General features: G+C 38.9%; 1 pseudogene; it reads left to right on the forward strand.

Annotated features, from left to right (window-relative positions):
• Nucleotides 1-14,345: 14,345 nt before the first annotated feature.
• On the forward strand, nt 14,346-16,502 carry LOC121458529 (annotated as a pseudogene).
• Nucleotides 16,503-17,390: the final 888 nt, after the last annotated feature.

Here is a 17,390-nt window from a genome sequence, read left to right on the forward strand (position 1 = left end):
GTGTTTCCAGTTAAGACTAAGTGAAGACTGTATAAGATATACATACATATATCGGGCATAGATATTGGTATAACTTAAAGTAAGGGGTGCCTAAAAAGGAGAAATGTGTGTGTGTCTGTGTAGGAATTAATTGAAAAAATAATTAAAAAAAATTCTCATAGAGATTTAGAAGATAGTATACATTTATTGATAATGACCCTTTATTGCCAAACATTGCTACTCTAAAAAGAATCTAGTCCATGGTGAATAAATTCTCACATAGAGCTCTGCTTGTTGTATTTCTAGCTAAATTGTGTCCTCTTCTGCTCAGCATTAGTATTAAGTAATACATCTTATTTCTCCCTCTCTCAGTTCTTCCCAATAAATGCTGTGACACGCAGAGAGAAAATGCAGCCTGGCCCCTGACCTCTGCAGGCATCATGAATTGGTTTTTTCACATTTACATAACATAACAACCTTTGAAAGAAAATATTGGTCAAAGAGAATATTTTTAAAAAATCAATTGCATTAACACATTTGCATTATTGCATTCTTCACCAAAAATCAATCTCCTGCCTCCAACCCTTTAGGGTAGAAATGCTTTTGATATTTTCTATCCTCTGCACAAATATCCGAAAACACATTATTATTCCTGAGAAATTAAATATTTGTCTATTGCCTGACAACTCAATATTATACTGAAAGAAGATTAAACATTTGGAGCAAAATATTGCTCAATGGAATTGCATTTATACATCTGAATATTGCAATCGTATTGCCAGTATTTCTAAGCTGTTGGTTCATTCCTGCAGAAAACAAGAAGACAATGATATCCTACGGAATAGCCCTTTGTTATTTTCTTGGACATGTCACTTAATTCCTTAACTTAAGTCTATACCTGTCACCAGTGAATCAGCAGCCCTTTGCTCAGGGTATTTTCAAAGCCCTCTTAATACCATAAGACACATGGTAAACATATCCTGGCGAATGAGTAAGCACAGTGCTTCATTTGATCCTAGTCTGTAGTGATTTTTTAGGGAAGTCAGTGTTCACAGTGACTTGTTTTATAAACTATTGTTTCCTGTGGATGTCATCACATCCTCATGACAACCAGCTGAAAATGAACATTTGTTTTGTTTGTTAATTACTCTGTTTCCATGGTTCTAAGATACTAGCTTGTCTACTTGCTCTGTCATGGTTAAGTGGTGTCTGAGTTTAAATTTGGAGCAGTGGCAATGAACACTAAGGCTAGCTCTCAGCGTGAAGATAAAGCATGCAGACAGAAGTATATGGATCTGTTTGGCTGGTTAACAGTGGTGGATGTAAAGACAATGGCATGTTTGTGACACTTACAAGAAGGCGTAACTGTCTCCCTTGCAGAAGAAATGGCACAAAATGTGTGGCACCGCAAACACTCCTACATCCAGAAACAATTCCTCTGGAGTGGAGGCCAAAGACCTAATTATGAAATCTACATTACAGCAAATGAGATTGAGTGATCCAGGGGGTCTGGAGGTGAAGTTCACAACTCTCTGTGAAGCCCAGAGAGTGTGCTAGCCTGGGAAATATTCAAGAGTGGGAAAGTCAGTTTTGCCTAGCTTGTACCTGAACTTCATTCCCCACAGCATCAGAAAAAAATGACTATTCTTCACCTGCTCTACAAGGTCTTCCCTGGTTAGTCATATCATTTTACAAGCCAATTCTTGTGGAATCTAATCTCAGATAAACAGTAGTTTAATTCTTAGCTTATCCAGAAAGATTAATAACCTTAAGTTGGGAGAAATATCGGAGGATGTGAATCATTCAATCAAGGACTTGACATTTGTCTATGAGTATCGAAGCTCAAATGATTCTCTGGGGGCAGGGAGAGGGAATAGGGAGGCTGAGCTACAATTTCTCACTGAGCTTTATAAGTCTCCCTAGTAAAGTTTGGTACCTAACTCACATCACGTGGCACAGTAAAATCCACTGTATCTCAGCAACAGTGGGTTTTCCTAATGCTCTGTCCTAGTCTATCGTCTTGTTTATCCATTGGATGAGTGATGTTTGTGAACTGGAAAGAAAAATATTGCAAGGACTTTGGAAATAATGAGGAAAACAGGAAGTTTCCATTTTTGTGTTGCTCCAGCTATCAAAGCCAAGGCTGTTCTTTTTTTCTCAGTCTTCCACTTCCAAACTTGGCTTTTTGCTTGTTTTCATATTAGCAAAGGAGATGCTACAAGGATGTAGAAAGATGAGAAAAATGATAAAACAAATACAAAAGGGTGTAGACTACTTCTTCATAAACACAGTAAATCTAGTTTAACATATGCAATATAAATAACAACCAGAACTGTTCTATGTTTACATGTAGAACAACCAGAATATTATAAAAGATGGTGAGAGAAAAGCAACCCGAGGGGTAAATGTCCAAATATATGAGGTATGGCACAGTTGTGAATTTTCTTGATATGTTTTTGCTGCATATCTCTTTGAGTGAGTACAGGACTGAGTGACTATAGAAATAGATAAGAATAAAAGAAGAAAAAAATCTTTTTCTTCTCACCAAAGGATGGGGCAACAGCAAGAAAAAGAACAACTGTAACCTCTGGACCAACTTCAGCAATAATGAGGGAGGCAGACTCCCATAGTCCTCTTCAAGGTGATGCATGTCTTTTGCTGGATTGTGTCAGACGTGAGTTATGTGCTCTTATCCTTCAGTCTATAACACATTCTCTGTATCCACTCTGCCCGTAGAGAAGACATAGGCAGCCCAGCTTTCTGTCTATACTCAAGCAGCAAAGAGGGACCATTCATTTCCCTGCTGGGGAAGAATGGAATATAACCTCATCCAGAGTTAAGGTTTTCACTAAAGCCTAGTAACACTGACATCATATCATACAGCTAGGGATGGCCACATGGGGAGCAGCAACAAGTCCAAGAGAGCCTGAGCCTTCCCGGTCTAACAGTGTCAAAGTGTCTGCGTGCTTTCTGTTCTCGAAAAAGAATTTGAGCAACCAAGCCATGTCTGATGTAGCTTTCAATGAACATGGAGGGACTATCTAAAATATTATTAAATATTATAAATCACAAAGGGGAATAAAGAGATAAAGCAGAAAACCATTCAGATTGATTCATGCTATGCTGGTACATGTCACTGTGAATATCCTGTGAGCAAATGTTGGCAGTTATGGGAAAACACTCTTATTTATTTCTTGTTGGAATGTAAAAATAGTGCAGAGTCTATGGAAAATAACTTGACAGTTTCTTATCCAGTATATCAATCTCATTTTTCAACATTTAACCCAAATAAGTGAAAACTTATCTCTCTGAGAATCTGCAGAACTGAAATTTGAGGCCACCCTCATCTGGAATACCTCCAGTACAGGAGCAGTCTCAGTGTCTTGTAGTGGGAAAATGGCTAAGCAGCTATGGAGCTGTAAAAAAATTGAATATGTCTATTCATTAAATGAGTATTATTATTTATACTTGTGACAATCTTGCTTGTTTTTCAGGGACACTATCAAAACATGACACATCTGGGTCCCATTCTGACATCATTCTATTCATATGACATTATAAAATGGCCAAATTGTAGGAATGGTAGCTTTTAGGGACCAGGATAAAGATGGAAGTGACTACAGATAAGCAAAACAAGAAAAAGCTTTAAGGTGATTATTATGGTGGGCACACGATAACACAGACTCAGTATTGAATGGCACTATTTTGAGAATACTAGAAACTAGGAGGCTGGACCTTGAAGAAGGAAGCGGATACTGAGAAAGCACTTTTGAAGAATCCATATCATGGGAGGCAATTCCTTCGCATGTTCCCTTGGCTAGGATGTTCTAATCAAGCATGTAGGTACAGGCAATCAAGTAATAATCCCTCTGAAAATTAGAAAAACAAACTCTTCCTCATTTTAAATAATTCCTTTTATGGATTTGGTAACAGTGATATGAAGGTAGCATATAATGATCAGATAGTTGTATACCTTGAATAAAGTCATACGAAGAAAATAGCTTGCCATAGTCTTTGGAACAGAGCAATTTTTATTTTAAAATCAACCATTAGGATGGCAAACATTATGAAATAACAAATAATGCTCGGGAAAGGGAGTTCAACAGTTATGACAGAACAAAGCTAATAACCGTGTGACTTACACCCAACTAATTCTCTCTTTTTGATCTATAATCTGGAATAACAACAGAGTAACAACTACTTTAAAAGCTATGTGGTGCTTAAATGAGATAATCTTGCAGTGGTTTAGTAGGATGCATTGCACATTGAAAGTCTTCAATATGTGTTTTCTCCATCACTTTATTTTGCTTAAAACATAGTTATTGAATTTAACTGAAAAAAGAACAACTTCTAAAATATGCATAATTTAATGAATCTGTACCTGAAAATATTCATGAATTTGTCACTGTAATCATAATCACAGTCATATCTGTCACCTCTCAAAGAGTTCTCCTATTCTTTCTCTTATTATTATTATTTTGTTGACTTATTTGGTTCAGTACTGAAAATAGTTAAAATATGTTACACCCTATTCAAAATGATAAAGAACTTCTGCATCTGTCCATCATTTCAGTGCCAAAGAAGATGACATCAGGACTTGGAGAGATTCTACATTTCCCACCTTTATTGCTGGATTATTTGCAAATTAGGAAAATGATCCTACCAATTACTGACAAACAAATAGAAAAATAAGTAACATATATAAATATAGTAGAATATTACTTGACCTTAGTGATGATGCATATCTTTAATCATATCACTTGGGATGCAGAGAGAGGCAGATCTCTGTGAGTTTTAGGCCAGCCTGATCTACAAGATGTAGGGTTAAGACAGCCCCTTTAGGGGGCGGGGTTTGCCTCGGGCGAATGCCTGCCAATAAATGGGCGTGCAGGGAGGCGGCTCGGCCCTTTTTTTTTCCTTCCTACTTCCTGTACTACGCTGGAACTTCGGTTCTGTAAGTTTTTCATTAAAGTGGTAAATATTCTTTAATATCTGCATTGCATTTATTTTATGCCGATACAACAAGAGCTAGTTCCAGGACAGCTAGGACTTTTATCCAGAGGAACTCTGTCTCAAAAAAAAAGAAAGAAAGAGAAATAAAACCTTGAAAGTTGAGACTATATGAGTGGCTCAGAAGGCATTCTACTAAATGAAATCTTCAGTACAGAGAGATAAATACTGAATCTAATTGCATGAGATCTCTATGAACTTAAAGTAACAAATGAGAGAATGTAATGGTGTATATTAGGGGCAGGCAAGAAAATTGTTCATAGATAAAAATTTCAATGAAACCAGATAAATAAATTTTAGAGATTATTCTCTACAGCACACTGCCCACAGTTGACAATAGCACATTTTGCCCATTATTATTCGTTTTTTAAAAAACACAGAAAAGTACCATATGGTCACCTTTAAAAATGGCAACCATAGCCAAACTACCAACACAAAATGTCTTTTTTAAAGAAGGTTCAAGAATAATGGAAGCTATTTCTACAAGATTTTATACGACTGTTTCTAAATGTGAAAGCCTCAGGAAGTTTAACCAGATCCTAATAAAACCAAGCAGTAGACTTTGATTCTTTTTTATAATGGACCAAATAAAATCCTTTCTGAACTTTGCCAGGTATGAAATGAATCTAAGTTCTATGTTATCATTGATGGTCTAAATTATCTAAGAAATAATTTAAAAAAAATTTATAATGAATACATTACATAATTTATAAGGACTTCTCTTTTGTAGGAATTTGTTAAATTTCTCACAGGTGAAGTTTTGAGAGAGGTGTTTTATATTGGGAAAGGAAAGATTAGGTCAAACTGCTCAAAAATAACAGATTTTATTTAATTTTAAAGCTTTTTATTGAGACAAGATTGGCATGCAGAATGTGGATGCATTCAGTGCACAGATGTCAGTGATCTAGGGGCTATGCTATCATGAAGCCATCGTCAACATCAGAGCCACAAGCTTATCCTTTACCTCTCGGAGTTCCTTCTCCCTGTTTATTTTCACCAGGCTTCTTGTGTTTTTGATCTTTCTGACAGGAGCACATCATACCCAGTGTCTCGGTAAGCCTAAAGTTTATAGCACCGTTGGCTAGCTGACCACTTTATTTTACAGTGGGTCTCCAGAAATTGCTTCTATTGCACAACTGAAACTGAAATTTCAAGTATTACATCTCCACTTCTCTCACTATGCCTAAGGCAGGCACACTGCCCCTGGCCACAGTCTGCTCTATGAGTATATTGTTTTAAGAGTCCACATAAACATGAAAGGATGGCCTCTGTACTCTAGAAGAACTCACATCTTTTATTAAATGACAGCATCTTCTTCTGTTTAAAAGCCTAATAGTATTCACACACATACTACATTCCATTTATGTTAGTACATGTTTTACTGCTCTAGAGGCAGTGGGACCTGGGAGAATGGAGCCTATTAAGGCAGGCTAGAGTCTCATGCAACAGCCAACTTCTTTTAGAGTTCCAAGTAATTTTTACTCTGAGGGCTAAGAGAGGCTACCTGTGTAACGTTCTCATGCATTAAGGCTGTATACAATCTCAAGGACAAGCTGGACATGGCAAAACATGCCTTTTCATAAAGGCATATGAAGGAAAGTTTAAACATTTAATTGAATAATAGAAGCAAACAATAATGGGTAACCTGTAGCAAAGTCACTTCTATCTGCTACATTTGGGAGGAGCATGAAAAGATATTCCAAAACAATTCTAAGTTTTTGAAGAACCTGAGGTTCAAAGACTCTTGTTTTCTTTGCGTGTTCTCATAAGCACTCAGAATTCTCCTAATGTGAATCCATTCTTGGATCATGTTCATGTTTATACATATTTTGTCATTTTTTTTTTTGCCTTATCCTTCCCATTGAAAAAATGTTGTAGGAGGCCACTTGTTTGTTCCTGGCTTCTCAGCCCTGAAATAACCACACAGAAATTATATTAATTGCAATACTCCTTGGCCAACAGCTTAAGTGTATTTCTGGATAACTCTTTTATTTTTATTTTTATTTATTTATTTATTAAAGATTTCTGTCTCCTCCCTGACACCGCCTCCCATTTCCCTCCCCCTCCCCTAATCAAGTCCCCCTCCCTCGTCAGCCCAAAGAGCAATCAGGGTTCCCTGCCCTGTGGGAAGTCTAAGGACCACCCACCTCCATCCAGGTCTAGTAAGGTGAGCATCCAAACTGCCTAGGCTCCCACAAAGCCAGTACATGTAGTAGGATCAAAAACCCATTGCCATTGTTCTTGAGTTCTCAGTGGTCCTCATTGACCACTATGTTCAGCAAGTCAGGTTTTATCCCATGCCTTTTCAGACCCAGGCCAGGAAAAGAGACAGAGACAGAGACCCACATTGGAGCACCGGACAGAAATTGCAAGGTCCAAATCAGGAGCAGAAGGAGAGAGAGCATGAGCAAGGAACTCAGGACCGTGAGGGGTGCACCCACACACTGAGACAATGGGGATGTTCTTCTGGATAACTCTTATATCCTAAATTAACCTGTGTTTCACTACAAGGCTATGGCTCACTGGGTAAAGTTCCAGCATTTGTCTCTGGTGGGACTATATGGCTTCTGTCTGACTTCAACTCCTTTCTCCCAGCATTCAGTTTAGTTTTCCATGCCTATCTTAGTTCTGCCTTGTACAGGCCTAAGACAGTTTCTTTATTAACAAATGGTATTCACAGCATACAGAGGGGAATCCCACATCACCTCTCTTTCCTGTTTAAATGAAAGGAAGGTTTTAACTTTAACATAGTAAAATTATATATAACAAAACAGTCATCAAGCAAGAATTACAGTTACAATATTTATATCTACTTTAAACCTAACAAAAACTATGACCATTTGTTCTTTAACTCCATCAAAGACTCCAGAAGGATATATTATTACTTAAGTAAACAGGAAGTGCATTGTAGGCAACTTCCAAAACTCTAGAAATGGCAGAGACATCTCACTACCTGAACAGTCACCCAAAGTTCTTCTGTAATGTTGGAGCACCTATCGTCAGCCTACAGGCCCATAGTATCTAGCAGACTTTTCCATGAAGCAGGAAATTTCAAAGACAGTTCTGCCTATATTGCCAGTTTATCAGTCACTTTCTTCTGTGTCCTGCAGAATGTCTTGCAGACTCTTTTATAAAGCAGGAACCCTGAATGATGGTATCACCTTTAGGCAAGTTTAGCAGTCATTTTTCTGTGGGTCCTGTATGTCTACTTCATACAGCAAAACAACACATCAAGCAGTCCAGGCAAGAGCAGTTTCTTGCCCAAATGGCTAACAAACTCCATTAGGAGCCTCATCAATGCCCATCTTCCTCTTGAAGTAATTGGTGCTGCCAGGAGCAGATATGTTTCCTGTCATGAAAACTCTAAGTTATTAAAACATTTTAAATGTCATATACCTTATTTGAAAAACACCCAACTGAAATATATCTCTATATATCTATAAAACATGACTAACATGACTACAAATTTGACCTTATAGGTGATTATCTATTAACACATATTTATTAATTATATATTACATTTTATATGAGCTGCAAAACACAATACTTTAATCAAATGTCGAAATATATTTTAAATTTGTATCAATAAACCAAGATTCATACCAATGCAAATTTCTATAGCATAACCCCCTTTAAATATAAGCAAACCTTTTTTTAAACAATATTTGGGAATAAGGATATGGTTCTCTCCAAACTGCTTCCTGCCTTTTGTTGTGCAAAGTATTTTGAGGGGTTTTCACAGCAACCTTTCAAGGGGTCTTGGTCATTAATCTACAGGTTCTAATCTTCTGTGGAAACAAAAGAAGAACTTCTTTTCCAAAGCAACATATCCTTAGACCCATATTTTGAAATCAAGATACCTTTAAAGTATATATGTTGGCTTATCTTAGTAGTCCCTAGAATCAAATGTCTCTCTCCAGTCAAACAATTCAAAGAAAACACAATAGTATACATAATCCAGACTCTCTGTGCATATTCTACCTTTATGTGGCTTATTTTTATTTACTTCTTATAATCTATGACTGTACTTTGTCTTTTTAAAGACTTTACCTTTTTTTAAACCATTTACTTCTTTTTATAACTGTCCATATTCTTTTTCTTCTCTCTTCCAAGACTACGTATATTTATCCAACACTGTGATCCTTTTAGAGGGATTTTTTAAAAATCTGAATCTATTTTGATTGCATATTTGTAATTATTTTCTGACCAGAAGGTTTTTTTTTAATGCTAAGCAGGCATGGCTAGGGACAATGCAGCCATGCCTGCTTGCTCTGCCCATTCCAACATGGTGGAAGTATGTTTGGTGCCTCTGAGAGCCATGCACATTGCCCCATTTTTAGGAACATGGTGGCTCTTTGTTGCCATTAAGCAAGTTGTAGCACTCTGCTCACAGAACCCGTTTAAATGCTCCATAGCAGAGCTCCTGAAAGAGTTATAGCCATTTGTGCTGGTGAACCAGAAAGCCACCACTTTGTTTTAAATAAGCCATGCAGTTTTTACTGCACTTCTCTTGCAAAGAAAGCCTATCTGAAAAAATGATGTTACCAAGAATGTGCTTAGCTCTCATTTTTGTGGGTCTAGAAGCCCTTTAACTTTCTTAGACTTTATATGGAAATTCTTGCCCCATGCTGGCAAGCCAATATGTTGTAGAAGGCCCCTTGTTTGTTCCCTGTTGCTCAGCCCTGAAATAAACACACCAAAACTATATTATTTGCAATACTGTCTGACCAATAGCTTAAGTGTATTTCTAGATAACTCTTATATTCTAAATTAACCAATCTCCATTAATCTGTGTATTGCCACAAGGCTGTGGCTTATTGCAGCATCTGTCTCTGGCGGGGCTATATGGCCTCTCTCTGACTTCACCTTCTTTCTCCCACTTTAGTTTTCCCAGCCTACCTAAGTTCTGCCTTGTGCAGGCCTAAGACAGTTTCTTTATTAACAAATGGTATTCACAGCATACAGAGGGAAATCTCACATCAGGAAAATGCTAACATGAATACAGGAGTGCTTTTGTCTCTTCAAGAGGCTGATTTTGACTCATTTGAATATATTATCAAGTTCAATTGATTGATATAATGCTTATTACACTTTAATTTTTGAAGGAATTTCATATTGTTTTCCATAGTGACAATCTCAATTTATATTTTCACCCATCATACACTAATGTTCCCTCTTTTCACATCCTGTCCAGTATGTGTACATATATATGTATAATTTTTAATTTTACCCATCCTACATAGCAAATAGGAGGTTTTAACTTGAATTCTAGATATTTACAATAGATAAATTATTTGCTAGATTAAGAAATGTTATAAATGCAAAATTATAAATAAAAAGTATTATAAATGATTCTAGAGAAAGATAAAGGATCATAGATTATTAAAGACAATCATATAACAAAGTTGGAGGGATCTAAGAGAAATGAATTGATAACCTGTTATTATTCTATTAATATCCTAGAAATAGGTTATTAAAACTGAACATGTAAAAATTGGAATATATGACCCTTGACTGTTGGTGATTTATCAGTGATTAAAAGTCTTCTAGTAAAGAAATTCCCTGAAACTTATAGATTCATTTGTAAATTTATCTAGTATTTAATGAGTATGTCATTAATAAAGATTTTCAATATTTAGTTTTCTTCATTGTATAGATTCAGTCTTAAATGACAACTTTCTTATGTCTATCGACACATACAGAATAATATTTGAATAGCTAGAAGCTGAAATCTAGCCAAGTTGATACATCGAAGTCACTATCAGCGTTTGTTCATCAATTTCACACCAATACGTATGTTCTTTACTCATATGTAAACTTTAAATAATAGGAAAAAAATAAACTTGCCCTTAATATGATACTACTATTTTATTAGCATATTAATATGCTTTGTCAGAAGAGGATTCAAAGTCCTTATGTGCTTTTCACTTTTATTTGATAGTTTATGTGCAGGTAATTAAGACATTAAGACTAAACAGCACAACCAAAAGTATTCAGTGTTGTAAGTTTAAACACTTGCTTCCAGTTGGTGCTACTATTTCGGGAGAGGGGTGGAACTTTAGGTAATAGGGTTTAGTTGGGAGAAGTTGGTCATAGGGAGCCAGCTTTAGAGGTCATAGCTCAGTCCCACTTCTCGCCTGAGCTCTCTGTTTCCTGGTCCATAGCAATGTGAAAATTTCCAGACTGGTACCTCTGTCTTGTACTGTGTTACAGTAGCAGCAAAAGTAACTAATACATAAAATTGTTACAGAAAAATGGGGTGGTTTTCTATGATAAACATAACCAAACAGTACACAGAAACTAGAGCTGGTTTGATTGGTGGAAATATGTAATATTTTAAAGCAACGAGCTACAGGCAGGGTAAATGCACAGTGTTTCACAGGCAATTCTGGCTGTGGGAAACTAGAATGCCAATAAATATGAAGGCAGGAAAAATATGTTCATGAGGCTTTAGAGGGGATCAAGAAGTTAATTTGAAAGTAGACAGGGCATCAATAATATTATATTCAAGCACACTAGTGACTATATTCTACTTGCCATGAAAATCAGGATGAGGTTGAATTAAAACAACAATGACGGATTACTTTGTTGTTGACAGAGGAAACTTCTATCTTTGCCTACCATTCAGGCTTTTGCATGGTTATTGCTCACTGGATTCAACTAGATTTTTAGTGAGAAGAAAAGTGGAACAGAACGATCTTAAAAATATACAGTATGTCAAAAAACATGTGAGCATGGCTGAAGTGTTAACAAATGCCCACAGTCTAGGTGTAGGTGAGAAACCGCTCTGATTGCTGAGTAGATGGTGACATTAATGAGAGACCACATACTTTAAACCGGGATGAAAGAAAAGTGCCTCAATGGAATGTCAGTGCCTGTGAAAGGTTTCCAGGTGTAAAACTGAAAACTCATTAAATGATTAATACTCAATGAAATTATAATGCCTGAATAAAGTAATATAAAAGTTACCTGTTTAAAATGAACTTCTAGGGAAAAGGTTTCCCAAGTTTAGAAATCCCGATTCATATACGGCTCTTGAAACTCTTGTAGCTACTGTTGCTCTTGTAAAGAGTGGTCAGGACACATCATGAGCCTATAGCAGAACATGGCAGCAGCATCCGTATAGCAGCATCTATATAGTACTGGTTTAGAGCCATGAACAATATAAGAGCCGTGGAGTCATGAGGTGTTGCTCCAGAGTTCCAGAGATGTTGAAAACTATAAGTAATGTGTAGTATGGTCAGATTCCCTAAGAATCCCTGAAATAGTGACTAGGTGAGCAGTAAAATTGAATTCAAGATTTCAACAAAGATCTCAGGTTGCTGAAGATGCCCAAAACCCAGGATGTCAATGAGCTATAAACGTACAGAGCCAGCCCAGGAGAGAGATATAGGCTGCTTCAGACAGTAGGGTGTGTGGGTAGGACAGCTTATCTTGTTGGAGTCTAACGATTGTTGAGTCCTGGACTTGGAGTTGTAAGATTTGGTGATTGTCCTGTTGCGTATTAATCTTTCTTTGGTCCCATACTTCCCTGCAATACCCATATCCCATCCTTTTCAAGTAGGATTGTTTAATCTGGCCAGTTTCATATTGTGAATATTTAATTAATTTTAATAGGTTTCACAGCTAAGAGTTTGACTTACGTCTTAGAATAGGCGTTGGATGTTAGAAATTTGAAACTATTGGGATTGCTAAGATTACACAGACATTTGAATTGAGATTGGATTTATGCTTTGTTAGGAGTTACCATTAGCTTGTGGAGGCCAATGACAAAATGCTCTGGGTTGAGTATGAAATGCCCACTACAGACTCAGGTATCTAAATAAATGCCTCCCATCTGATAACATCGTTTATGGAGGTTGTAGAGTAGAGTCTAACTGGAGGCAGTGGGTCACTCAGTGCCGGCTATAATGGTTATAGGCTCATTCTACATCCAGTATGACTACTAATTTAAGTGTAAGGAAATGAAAAGTCTTAGTTGTAAGCTAGTAACATTAGAAAATTTTCATCATGTACATTCTCAAACTGTGAGACAAAACAAATCCTTTTCCCTTTAGTAAATCCTTATGGACTTATTGTGTTGCAATAATGAAAAAAGAAACTAATATATCCATTTACTATACTTAAGGTTTTGTAAATGAGACAAAGAAGCAATGCTTGTAATTATTACAGTCCTGATTTTTGCAAGTGGTCATATGGCTGTAACTTCCATTTATAATGATAGCAAGTTGTTTTCTTGTGTTTTTCACATTTGTATATTCAAGCCAGCCTGGGCCACACACACACACTGCGGGGGGGGGGGGGGAGGAGAGGGAGGTATTTTAGATCACTAAGTATGTGGATCAGTACAGAGTGTTCCAAACAGCAATTTGACGCTTCCAAACTGTAAGCTTGTTACACTGTCCTTTTTCTTACTGCTGGGAAAGCCTGATACAAAAATCTCATTCTCCACCATAGTCCTGCTACTCATTATTAGAACCTGAGAGTTCCAGCTGAGATGGAAGATTTCTGTGTTCCCTTGAAATGATTTCCTAACCTTTGAAACAACAGTGGAGGGAGGGTGGAAAAGAGAGAGAGAGCTAGAGAGAAAGAGAGAGAGAGAGAGAGAGAGAGAGAGAAACTATTTTCTTCTCATAATATCTGTTAGAGGCCATGAGAGATACAACAAGTAATAACTAGTGTTCAACAGGCCAACCTACCAGATGAGCGATTCCCTGATAGGGAGCCCCACCTAAAGTTTGTGGAGTTACTGGCTGTGGAAAACAATCGCTCCTGTCTGTAATTTCTCTCATAAGTCACTTCATCTCTTCCCTTGGAACTTCATTTCTTCCCTAAGAATAGCTTTGGGTACTTTACCACTGCTTGCGTGTTTATCTCATGCAAATATTCCACCTACTGAGCACATATATCTGTGGATGGTCAAGAAGATGACCTTTCGGCAGCGTCTCCGCTCCCGCCTGGGCCGGGGCCGCACGCCCTCCCTTCGGGGAGGAGGAAGAGGAGGAAGGAGGAGCGGCTTGAGGAAGGCCGAGGGCGGCAGTCGGGAGGAAGCGGAGCCAGCGACCGCAGGGAATCCATCATATGGGCTTGCAAGAATGCCAGAGAATGTGGAAGATTCAAGGAGAGTCACTGAACAGTTGGGGTGACGGTTTTGGAGATTTGAAAACAGTGCCACTGTCACCCAGCCTTCACTGTTACCTTGGGCTAGCTACCACTTGTTTACAGCAGTTGTTTCATTGTGTATGGGGGAATGGTAGTATGCTCGTCAGATTTTTGTCAATTGGACACAAGCTACAGTTATTTGGAAAGAGGAACTCTACATTGAGAAAATGCCTCCATAAGGTTTGCCTGTAGAAAATAGTTCCAGAGGTTAAATGAAGCTGGGCAGAGTTCATCCATGAGGCTTCATAGTTCCTGCCGATGTTTGGGGATAGCTGCTCCAGAGAGAAATTGACCCGTTAGGATTAGGTAGCTAGTCACAATGAAGAAAATTAGTCTGAAAACCTTCCGGAAATCTTTCAACCTGAGTAAAAGCAAAGACGAAACCGAGTTCATGGTGGTTCAGCCCCAGACCCTCGCTGGCGACTTTGTGAAAGATGACTCTTTATTTGGGAGCTGCTATGGCAAGGACATGGCCAGCTGCGACATTGGCTGTGAGGATGAGAAAGGGAAGAACAGGTCCAAAAGCAAGAGCCTGATGGGCACCTTGAAGAGGCGGTTGTCCGCCAAGCAGAAGGGCAAGGGCAAGGGCAAGGGCGGCACTGCGCCCACAGATGAGGATACCTTTTCCTCTGCTTCAGCGCCTGGTGGCCTCAAGGATGTGCGTGCCCCACGGCCCATCCATTCCACATCACTGCGCAGTCACCACTACAGCCCCACACCCTGGCCGCTGAGGCCCACCAGCTCAGAGGAGACACGCATCAAGATGGAGATGCGGGTGAAGGCACTGGTGCATGCTGCCAGCCCGGGCCCAGACATTGGTGTGCCCAAGGAGCTGCGGGAGTTGCAGCCCAAAGAGCTGCAGAACCTGCAACCTAGGGAGCTGTTGCAGTCCAGGGAGCTGTGTGACCAGCAGCCGGAGCCACGCCCTGAGTCCCGCTGCAGCCCTGGTTCACCCGGGACCTGCGCCTCCATCTGGAGGAACACGTGCCTGTAGTTATTGGACTCATGTCTCAGGACTACCTTCAGTACACCGTGCCTTTAGAAGACGGGATGTGCCCTTTGGAAGGGCCGCACAGCTGCTGCCTGGACACGTCCTCACCCATGGAAGTGTCAGCCGTGCCCCTACCCGGGGCGAGCGCCTTCTCCAAAGACGACAGTCAGGTGGACCAGGACCTGGTTGTAGCCCCAGAGATCCTTGTCGATTCTTCGGTGAACAACTTGTTGATTGGCACCACAGGAGTCATGTTGCAGAGCCCTAGAGCAGGTCCTGACGATGCCCCTCCCCTCTCACCATTGCTACCTCCAATGCAGAATAACCCAATCCAAAGGAACTTCAGTGGCCTCTCGGGCCCGGATGTGCACATGGCTGAAAGCGTGCGTTGTCATTTGAATTTTGATCCCAACTCTGCACCTGGGGTTGCCGGAGTTTATGACTCAGTGCAGAGCAGTGGTCCCAAGGTTGTGACAAGTCTAACAGAGGAGCTGAAGAAGCTTGCAAAACAGGGGTTGTACTGGGGTCCCATCACACGCTGGGAGGCAGAGGGGAAACTGGCAAATGTGCCAGATGGTTCTTTTCTTGTTCGGGATAGTTCTGATGACCGTTACCTTTTAAGCCTGAGCTTTCGCTCATGGTAAAACACTTCACACTAGAATTGAGCACTCAAATGGTAGGTTCAGCTTCTATGAGCAGCCAGATGTAGAAGGGCATACGTCTATAGTTGACTTAATCGAGCATTCAATCAGGGACTCTGAAAATGGAGTATTTTGTTATTCAAGGTCTCGGTTGCCTGGATCTGCGACTTACCGGGACAGACTGACTAATCCAGTGTCCCGGTTCATGCAGGTGCGCTCTCTGCAGTACCTGTGCCGCTTTGTTATACGTCAGTACACCAGAATAGACTTGATTCAGAAACTGCCTTTGCCAAACAAAATGAAAGATTATTTGCAGGAGAAGCACTACTGAAAGATTGGGAGCCCTGCTTCTTGCACTTTGGGGTTCAGAAACAAGACTGGAGTACAGTTTACAGACTTACATCGCCATTGAAGTCTTTGCTGCCATAACTATTTTAGTTTTTACGTGTGAAAGAGTCATCAGTTTGTTCAGGGGTGGGGAAGTGTCTGCAAGGTGTCTTGAGTTTATTTTGATTCTTTGGAAAAGGATGTCTTGAGGATCTAGAAGTGTGAGTTATCTTTCTTTAATGTGCAGAATAATCACAATGTGAATGACCAGATTCTCCTTAACCCCCTCCCCAGTCCTTTGCTGCTATCCACTGTGATTCTTATGCATTAAAGCACATTTCATGTGTATTTAACCCTAAGTAAAGTTGAATGAAATGTAAAGAATAAAAATTGTTATGAGGTTAAATGCCCAGTTGAATAAATGTGTGGGATAAAACATATCTACAAATACACTGAAACATGATTTCTAACTCTCACACTTTAAAAAAGGTTTATTCAGAATTGTAAATTGACACAACCTTGTTTAATGGAATGCAAATCTGCAACATATCTGTACAACACTTTTCTAAATTATTTTTTAAGGATGTGATAATTGTTTTGGTTGTGAGAAGTTGAATTTCTTTCTGTTGCCTTCATTTTCATCTTGTGATTTGTCTCTTTTGATAAATGGCCTTACATTAAAAATTGTAAACAAATATATACCAAAAAAAGAAGATGACCTTTCATTTAGCTATACAGTTTTGATATATAGAATATATACTGAGACATGCTTCATGACTGGGTCTATTTGTCCTCAAAGACTGTAGACACTATAAGAGTCTGCCTTGTTCTTTTGCTCCAACTAACTGCGTATAATTAGCTCACTTTCAATTCAGAACAAGTCAAACTAGACGAAAGACTTTTCGCAAACAGATCATAAGTTTGAAAACTTACATCTATGTCCAATGTCAGAGCTGCAGATGTCCAACCAAGGTTTCTAAAGGAAAGCATGCCAATTTTTCACTTTCCAGTCTACTTACAAAGACCTATGTCTCAAAGCTTATCTCACTGTGTCCCCCTTATCTGGTTGCAGTCTTGCTCTAATGGCCTTGGGACCTTATAAAGCCATAGCAACACTCAGCTCTCTAATCACTTCCCATAGGAATGTAATTTTCACCAATGAGAAGATAACTTTTGTAATTTATTTATCACTTCAAGGCTCATGAAGGAAAGGAGTTTTTAGAATAGAAGAGGAATAAGCTAGGAGAAGAAACAAGAAAAAGTTAGAAGTAGGACAGGAT

Source organism: Microtus oregoni, unplaced genomic scaffold (assembly GCF_018167655.1).
Source record: "Microtus oregoni isolate MIOR12 unplaced genomic scaffold, Mior012 000017F_ref0000208, whole genome shotgun sequence".
NCBI lineage: Eukaryota > Metazoa > Chordata > Mammalia > Rodentia > Cricetidae > Microtus > Microtus oregoni.